Raw genomic sequence first — 9,552 nt, 5'->3', positions numbered from 1 at the left:
CAGCGACAGGAGGAATGAGTGAGACTCCAGGGCAGTGTTTGAGGTCAGCGACGGGTGGAATGAGTGAGACTCCAGGGCAGTGTGTGAGGTCAGTTACGGGCGGAATGAGTGAGACTTCAGGGCAGTGTGTGAGGTCAGCGACGGGAGGAATGAGTGTGACTCTAAGGCAGTGTGTGAGGTCAGTGACGGAGGAATAAGTGAGACTCCAGTGCATTATGTGTGAGGTCAAAGAAAGATGGGAGGAATAGAGTGAGACTCCAGTGCATTGTGTGACGTCAGTGAAGAGAGGAATGATTGAGACTCCAGGGCAGTGTGCGTGAGGTGAGACCCCTCAGATTATATATATATATATATATATATATATATATATAATTTTTCCTCAGATAATATATATATTGTTAAATTCCCACTATTCTCACGCTGCTTCTTCTCCTTTCCCTTGCTCAGTGATTGCCGTCAGCGACCCTGATCTGTGTGAGCTCTGCGCTCAGGCTGCCTGCGCAGGCTGTAGATAGAGCAGCACTGAAGACTGGTGCAGTCCCCGTGCCTTCCTTTGGGATATGCTTGGAGCTACATTGCAAAGACTCATCCAGCAGATGATTTCCTCTGCTACGTTTGGGGAGAAACTGTATTTACTTATTCTTTCATCCTGAATTTTAGATTTTTAGCAAAGAGGAAAAAAGATCTCTTTTTTTTTTATATATTGCTTTAGTCTAATTTAGTGAATTGTGGCTTTCTTGCAGTGCTATGTAAAAGGGACATTAAAGAGAACCCGAGAATTACTGATATGTGTTTACAAGTGTGTATGCCTGTGTCAGTATGCATGTATGTCCGTTTAGTGCTTGTGCCCACGTGCCTATCTGTATGGGTGTGTGCTTGTGTGCATGAATCTGAGACCATCTAGGCTTTTGCCTGTGTCTCTATACATGTGTAACCCCTGTCATGCCGTATCTCAAATTTTGATTAAAGGTGGAAACTGTTATGCCTTAAATGTTTTCTTCAGGGTTTCCTGCGTGGGGGGGAGGGGTTAGTTTCCTTTCAAGGCCCTCACATTACAGTAAATTTAGGTCCTATGTCAATATATTGCATACAGCAGTGATAATCTCAGCACTGATAAGCATTAAACACTTGAGAGTTTTGTTGTTTTCCATTTCTCTTTACAGATAAGATGAAATAAAGTTCTTTACAGCTGATGTAGTTTCTTTAACATGTTACAAATGCTTTTTGTAAGTTGGTGACTTCCTTCAGTCTTTTAATAAATCAGATGGTGAAGCCAATTGATTTTGTTCTCTAAGTTAATGACTTCTCATAGTCTTTCTTAAGTTCTTGATGCTAAAGCAATTTCATTTATGTAAATGATTTATATCTTCCCTACCACTAGATGTAGGGTAAGTTAATGGCTTCCCTCCCAACATAAGTGATGCATCCTTTGATGCACGGTCATTGTTATCTCCTACCTCCTTCTTGTGGCTTTCTCCTTGCAACTCCTCAGCTTCCTCCCTGTACCTGAAAGGCAAAAGACCTCCTCTCCTGTTCAGGATCAAGAAGACACCTGTAGTTCCCCCTTCTCCTCATCTTTTCTAGATGTGCATGGGCCCAGTTGGGGTCACGCCAACTCCTTTCTCCTCCTCCTCCTCCCTGGGATGGTTGGAAGTCATGCTCAACTTGCATCTTGGTGATCTCAGCTCCATCTTGCATAAAGGGATCCTCACCCAGCTGATAGCAGAGTAGAAATTAAATTAGCTTAATTGAGACCCAAGTTGCCGGGATCTCCAAACTTGAATAAATTAATTTAAAGAGTGAAAGGTGGACTGGGAGGGTGAAAAAAGAAACTCCCATCCAAATAATATGCTCCATGAAGGCAAAAGTTACTTAATAGAAAAAAATTAGAGAACAGCACATGAAGTGCTGCCTCTCTAAAATCAAAAGGGGGATCCACAAGGCAAAATGGTGCATTAGCTCTAAATGCCAGAGGGACCTACCATTCACCAGCTTCCACATGGGGGAGCTGTAAACCCATAATGTGTCCTTAGGTTTCTCCCCACACCAATTGGTATATTCTTTTACCTAACTCTAGTAGGAGCCTAACAGGATCCCTACCCTTGTATGAGCATTGTCTATATCTATGGTGATCTGGGCTTCTGCATGATTGAGTCCGTGGGTGTCTCTGTGGTGGGGCAAGGGGGCGAGAAGGGACCTGGGAGGAGGCAGAGGGAAGAGCTCTCTTTCTTTCCTAGGGATAGCTGTTCTGGCTCTGTAATCCTTTTGAGCAGCTGCTAAACCTTTATTGCTTTGAGATAACTTTGACAATACCTTTATTGAAGTCCTGAAATTAAAGTCAACAGAACTCATTTAGACTGTGCAGCAGAATGAGTGACATAAACCGATGGGGAAGAAAGAGTGAGAGAGAGCAAGAGACAATGAGAGCCTCTCAGTTCCACCGCTTCCTCTTTTGGTCTTATTCCTTGCTCTCCTTTCTGGTTATTTTCCTAATTTAATTTCTTAAATCCTCATTCTTTTTTTTTTCAAAGAAGTATTTTCCTTCTGTCAGAGTGAAGTTCCTCCAGTGAAATTTTCAGCTCCCCCTGCTGTGTTTCGGCTCTGTGCGTGTCAGTGTGATATCTGCATGGGGCTCTGATGAAGATCTGCTTGTCAGCTGTCTGAACTGAATTCAGGCTTTGGGAGGGACCGAGCTGATGCTGTGATGCCTGCAGGGGGTTCAGGTGAAGATCTACTCTTCAGTTCTCCATGCTGGGTTCCTGTGATGCCTTCCTGAGGGCTCTGAGGAAGACCTGTTCTGCATCTGTCTGTGCTGTATTCATGCCTTACTTGTATCAGTGTGAAGCCTGCAAGGGGCTCTCTGATGACCATCAGTACATTAACTAGTTGATTTACTTCATTTCATAATGATTGGAGCAGTTCAGCATGCGGAGCTATCATAAACTTTGCCCACGGATTTCTCTTGATGGGAGAAGAATTGATCAGAAGAAAATTATTTTCTTTAATGATTTATGTTAAACCGGCAACACTGTTATATTTTTTAAAGAAACCTGTTAGCATCATTGCTTAATTTGTAAAGAAACCTTTGACGGCCATGCACTGGAGGATGGCGCACTCTGCCCTCCCCTGACTCTTGGCGTGTCGGCACCTGGTCACAGCATCAGCTCGGTCCCTCTGGCCTCCCGGGACGGTCTCTAGGCCCAGGCATTGGCTGGTCAGCTTGCTCAGGAGCACAGAGGTTGGCTTTTGCAATATTCCATCTTCAACGCGTCACGCCAAACTCCCTGAGCAATAGCGAGTGTACAGGGAATGGTCCCCAGAAAGCTTCCAATACACCCGCGACTCAGGGAGGAAGCAGAATATTGCAGGAGGCACCAAGAAAGAGAACATTAAAAAGTCAGGTTATATTATAAGGGTAGAATTGAAAATTGTTATGATTATGGAATGGATTTGCAATACACGTATGCATTTTTTCTTGTTATAATTAATGAAGAAAATTCAAAATAAAGAATTTAAAAAAAAGTCAGGCTATAGGAACAGAGGGATTCTGCGGCACATGCTGGAGATCCAGTCCAAGTGGGCACAAGACTCTCCCACTGTCCAGGAGAAATAGTGTCGTCCCCCACCCCACCACATGCCACGATGCACCTGAAAGTGAGAACAATTTCTCCGGGGCTGGAGATTTTTCACTGACACAGCCCCCGCTTTCTCCACTCTCAAACCTTTGCTTTCTTTTTGCACAACCAAGTTCCAACAGTGAAGATGTGCTCCATTTTCAGCTGGTACGAAAAAAGGAAAATGTTCAGACTCATAGAGGCTCCTAACCAGATAAAGGATGTTCAGACAACTTCTTTGTGCGTCTTGACTGGATTGTAACCTCCATGGAAAAGGGACGGTCTCTTATGTGTTGTTGTGTAAGTAGTAGTATATGGGATGCACTACTCATCAAACTGAAACCCCGCCCCCTTGACAGGTGATGGCAGTCAATCAGCAGGTCCCTCCCACTTTCTTCAGTCTAGGTTAAACCACCACAAGTGTGGTACTGATTGGGCATTTAGACTTAGTGGCTGTCACCATGGGCAGCTTTACCTCACTGTAAGAGCAGCCATCGTTTCTCTGCAAACTGTTTAGAGCTACCGAGTCGTCCAGTTCAAGGAAGGAGATTCCAGGCCAGTCCTGAATTTCTGACAATCCCAGTCCTGGTGCATTCTGGAACTTGCAGCAGTGATTTCAAATGGTAGAAGCAGGGACTACAAATTCCACAATGCATTGTGATGTAAGTTGAAAAACCAGGACTGGCCCCAGAGTTTTCACAGTAGCATAACTGGAGTGGAGTGAGTGGGGCGGTTGCTCCTGGTGCAGTCTGAGGCACAGAGCTGCAGCTCTCTCCTTGCTGCCACCGCCTCCCTTCACCTCTTGGCGGGAGAAACTGCTGGGCCTGGTCCTAGGTCATCATGCACTTTGAGCCAGTGTGCGTTAACAGATCCCACTTCTCCCTCCTGCAGGGTTTCCTTTTCAGTCAGGAAGCCTGTGTGTGAGGGGGAGGACAAGCCTGTGCGTAAATACTGCCTCTGGCCCTGTGTTTGCTGACTGCTGTCGCCAGGCCTAGGTGTGGCCCCCAACAACTTTCAGGAGCTGCAAGGTGAGGGGGAAATGGGAAGCATGAAGGCCCACAGTAGGGAGAAGCAGAACGTGTAAGAGCGGAGGAGCAAGTGAACAAGTGGCACTCCAGCTGCAAACCATCTGGGTACCCCGCTGAGTCTCGCTCCTTGACCTGGATCTCTGGGCAGCTCTGAAGCTACGTGTGGCCCTCATGATGTCACTTAGCGCAGGGCAGTACAACACAACACAACCCAACACACAATGTCTACCATATACTGAAGGTCGGAAAGGGATCTTCCTTACAAAGCTGCGTTCCTGAAACTCTCTCCACCAATTTCCTTACAGTGCATTAAAAGGGCCTAAGCTGCTGTTGAGGATGAACATGGCAGGCCCTGCATTATTAAGCCTCTAGTGCAGTTTACATAGGGTGTTATCTATCTCCTAAAACTAGCGATTCAGTCAGCAAGCTGAGCAGCCTGGAAGAATTCGCATGGTCCTAGCACTGAGGATTTCTGCCCCTGGACATTTCATGTCACTCATTAAACACTCTGGAATCAGGTGGCAGCTTCTCCCCATTTTTGTTTTATTGGATTTCATAAGGGCATTCTTACAGTGTCAGGTAAAGTCAAGACAGCGGGTAATCGGGCTCAGTGTGGGAACGGTGAAGGTGATTCCACTTTTACTTAGGGAGGTTCCATGCATGAACAATCAGTGAAAGAAAAGCCATTCTGGCTGCCTTGCATTGTACAGTCTCTGGCATGAACTCGAGTGTCGCTACATGCTGATGAAGTGCAGTTTGCTGGAATATGATTTTTGGTTGCTGTGACCGGGCCGGTCCTGGTTTTGCCTCATCTCCCATTTGGACCAGCAGTCTCGCAAGTCCGTAGAGGCCATGGGGTAGGATCAGGACTGGATCGCATTCTCTGGGTTGACCTGGGTCAGGCGGCAACTCTACTTTTCCAGATCCAGCAGACTGGTGACAGCAAAAAAAAAAAGTGACTTGGAGAAGGAGCAATAACCTGAGAAGTGGTCAAACTTCAACAGCTAGCAGCTGAAATACATCTCCTGCAATGTGGACCGGAATAACTGGGCAGGCTGCATGGGAGAATTGGTCTTTATTTGCTGTCATGTACTATGTTACTGTGTGGTGCATTGTTCTTGCACAGTGGGTGGAGAGGGGAAGAGCAGGACTGAACTCATGGTGTTTCTTAAACCACAGCAACGCTCGTCACCTGTGACTTTCTTATAAGAGAGCATCGGTGCACCTGGGTTCATCTGAAGAATCTCCTATCAGCACAGAATACAAATATTCAAATGTAAAAGAGCGATTTTTAACAAACTTGCTAGAAAAATCAGTTGACTTAAAGGTCTCCTGTCTCGTAGGGAACATGCAAGAGGTGAACAAGCAGGGAGACAATCTCCGATGGTGGATGGCATCAAGGGTTGCCAGCCGTGCTGTCCCCACCAGCAGAGCCTGTGCTTCACGTGTGCCGTCGGGGCGGTGGGGAGCGGACCCTCTCTAGCAGCCACTGCACGCGGCGTACGCACAGATCTCGCAGACATCAATTGGAATTTGCGCTAAAAGAGAAGAAGAGAGCCAAGGCGCTGAAATCAGCTTCATCTTATCACGCGTGCCTTATCGACCGCTATTGTCTGGTGGTCCTTAGCAGCAACCCTTAGCCGAAATGTCAGATCCCTTCCAGCACAGGGGCTCGAGGAGCAAGTGACATCTCAGAATTGTCTTCCTTACTCTTACGTTGGCGTCCGCCAAAGTCAGGATATTCCAAAGTTTGATATTCTCCCCACCCCAAGGTGAAAGTCATAGTAGATTCCCTGGTGCTACTCATGGCATTACAAAAGAATGAACCGAGTCATGTAGTGACATTTTAAGCTCTCCTGCCCGGTAGAATAAACCCCTTGTAAAACAGATGGGAAGCCATAGTTAACGAAAGAGAAGATAACTCCACTAAGGGAACGCAGTTACACCAGGAATAATGAGAGTGGCTCTTACTGAGGACTGAACAGGCAGTGAGGGTCTGTGGCTTTCTGGTTATAAGCTGCAAAAGTGAATTTTTCCACCTTTTCCTCTGCTAAAAAATCCTTCCTTTACTATAAGGACATATGGTTTTGTCTTGCTATAGAGGGTATGAACTGGTTTTCTTTGCTCCAGGTGAACCTTTAGCTGTTTTCCACAGGCCCAGTCCAAATCGCAGGTATCTGGGTAACTCCGCCCTTAGCAGGGGTATTAGTGATAAGGGATGATAGCGATGGGGGTGCAGGTTACACCAATCATTTATTTACAAGGCTAAGCTCTCATCAGGAAGCCTCTGGCTGGCTCCAGCTATTCCTGCTAGAGCTGTAAATCATTGCTTAATAAAGCGGATAAGATAAGAGAGAGAAGTTTACAGCAGAGAAAACACTTTTATCAAGATTTCTTCTGCCATAAACTGTTCAGTTGTGGGGATGAAGCAAGTGCAAGATTTTTTGTTTTTTTTTAACCATTGGAGTCTCAAGTGGCAGTGAAGCATAAAGGGTTTTCACCAATAGCCTTGCTACTTAATTGGAATACCAGTTTCCTCCCCGGGTATCCAGGCTTAAAAATGATAACTCTCCCATGAACCTCTTCTGCCAGATATCCCCTGTGCACTGGGCTGAACAGGCCTTTTAACGGTGACATTTGCCGATGCTGTCCTATGAGGTAGAAGAGTCAAACTGTGATCCTTGAGAGGATGCCAGCTGGGTTTTAAGGATATCCCAAATGAATGTGCAATGAGATAAATCTGCGTACAAATTGAGGCAGAGCGCACAAATATATATCTCATGCACATTCATTAGGGATAGCCTGTGAGCCAGACTGGTTGCGGCTCTAAAAGATTACAGCTTGACGCTTTGTAATGGCAGATGACGAACCAGGGGTCTCCAGCATTCTCACCTTCCTTTTGAAGTCTCTGGCATTTTCAGAATCTCAGGATCCATCCAAGAAGATGAATCTGACCAAAAACAAAAAAAAACAAAACAGCAGACCTCCGGCAAATGTCCTTTACTGTCTGCAGGTCTATTGTGGCCATAGATCCCGTAGCAGCACACGTGTCACGATTTTATTTTTGTGACCAAGCTCCTGAAGGTGCACTATTTAAAGTGGCCCGAAGTCAGTGTTGCAGCTTCCTTTCAGCTCAGGGACTGCCAAAAATACCACAATGCATTGAGATGCAAGGTTCAAAACCCAGAACCCATCCAAAGCCCCCTTTCCTTGAACTGCATCACTTGGCAACTCGGATGCAGTGGGGATAAAACTAGAAGTGGATCTGCCTGCCCTAAACATACAGAGCCAGTCGGATCAGCCTAAGAATGAGGAGAGAGAGAGAGGTCCCCTTACCTAACCTCTTGAAGACATCTCCAGAGCGGGGGCTCTTGCACACGTGCCCAAACACCTCTGGGAGCTCATTATTGGCGCAGACGGAGGAGCTCCCATCCATTGCCGCCATCCGAGGGCTGAACTTCGACAAATCCACGGGCAGCAGATCCTTCAGCTTCTTCACATCGTCCAGAGAGAATGAAAAGGCTCCATCCTGAAAGCATACGTTAAACATAGTAAATCCCATACTGTGAGTGGTGGTGGGGTCTGGGAGGAATACTGGGGAGGGCACGGAGGAAACGAGAGACCTCACATCTGAGCGCTCATCGGGGTGGCCATGAGTGGGCACTGAATCCTTTCTTGATGTTTTCCCGGTGCAAAACAATCGACGTGCGCGGTTTAACACGCAAAACTATACGGTAGCCCAGAACTGGCGTTAAATCTTCATGTGCTCCAAGCCACTGCAAAAAAAAAAAAAAGCCCAAAATACTGCTTTTCTGTGGTTCCTCCTCCTTAGTATTCTCAAACCCATGCGTGGAAAGAGCAGGTGCAAGCGGGCATGCGGACTCTGCACCCCTGGCCATTTTCAAAGTGAAAGTACGCGGGCTTACTGGCGCAGAGACTGCGAGTAAAACGCGCCTGCAGGCGGTGGGAAGATATTCCCCCTTCCCATTCTCAGACCTGGGTGAGCAGAGGATAACGCTCCAAAGCTCGTCACAGATCTACTGACTTAGTCCAACGGTTTTCTCCTGCAACCTGTTGTTGGCCCATATTTCTATATATCTGGAGGTGCAAGGTCGTTGATGAAACATTCCCTGTCCCGAAATCTGGGTGAGCAATTATCGTCGTATATTAAATAGGGGATCTTGTGTAGGAAGATGAGAAAACTCTCCTGGGAGCCGGAAATGACTGGGCAGAATGGATTGGTCTGTTGGTCTTTTTTTTCTGCTGTCATCTACTCTGTTACCCCCCTTTGGGTTCAGCTATCAGCTATGTATCCAAGTTAGATTTGGTGCTTTGTGCGTTACGTTATTTTAAGCTGCTAATTAGAAGAGGGGATAGGGAGGTGAGGTTCATGTTCTGTGGTCATCTCAGTGAGGCTTCAGCCCTTTAACGTTAGAAATATCACTACAAGTCCCTCCATAGCTCAAAATCAGGGCTGGCTCAGCTAGCGCAGGAAGCGGGCATGGATTTGTCACGGGGCGCACCAGCCCTCTGCTGGGGGGGGGACAGGGGAAAGAGACATCAGGCCACCTGAACCTTTACTGCCTTCCAGCTGTGTGCTGAATCTCCCGTCCCACGTCTGTCTCCCTCTTTCCTTTTCTCCCATCCCAGATCCCCCCCTTCCCCAGTCCTCCTCCCGTCCTCTCCCCCCACACCATCCCTGAGATCTCTTCCCTGTACTCATGCCTCTTTTTCCTCACCCAGGAAAGGAAAATAAAATGATATGCAGACACAAGCAATGTAATATTAAAAGTGGAAATGTTTGTCAGAATTTTCACATTTTCGCCACAAAATCTACCCCGAGCTGCCGCAGGAAACTTTGCGTCTGTGACTTAGACCTGCTCCCTGTTGTCCGACCTTATTTGAAGGGG

Source organism: Rhinatrema bivittatum, chromosome 15 (assembly GCF_901001135.1).
Source record: "Rhinatrema bivittatum chromosome 15, aRhiBiv1.1, whole genome shotgun sequence".
NCBI classification, from domain to species: Eukaryota; Metazoa; Chordata; class Amphibia; order Gymnophiona; family Rhinatrematidae; genus Rhinatrema; species Rhinatrema bivittatum.
This window is presented reverse-complemented; position numbering follows the sequence as displayed.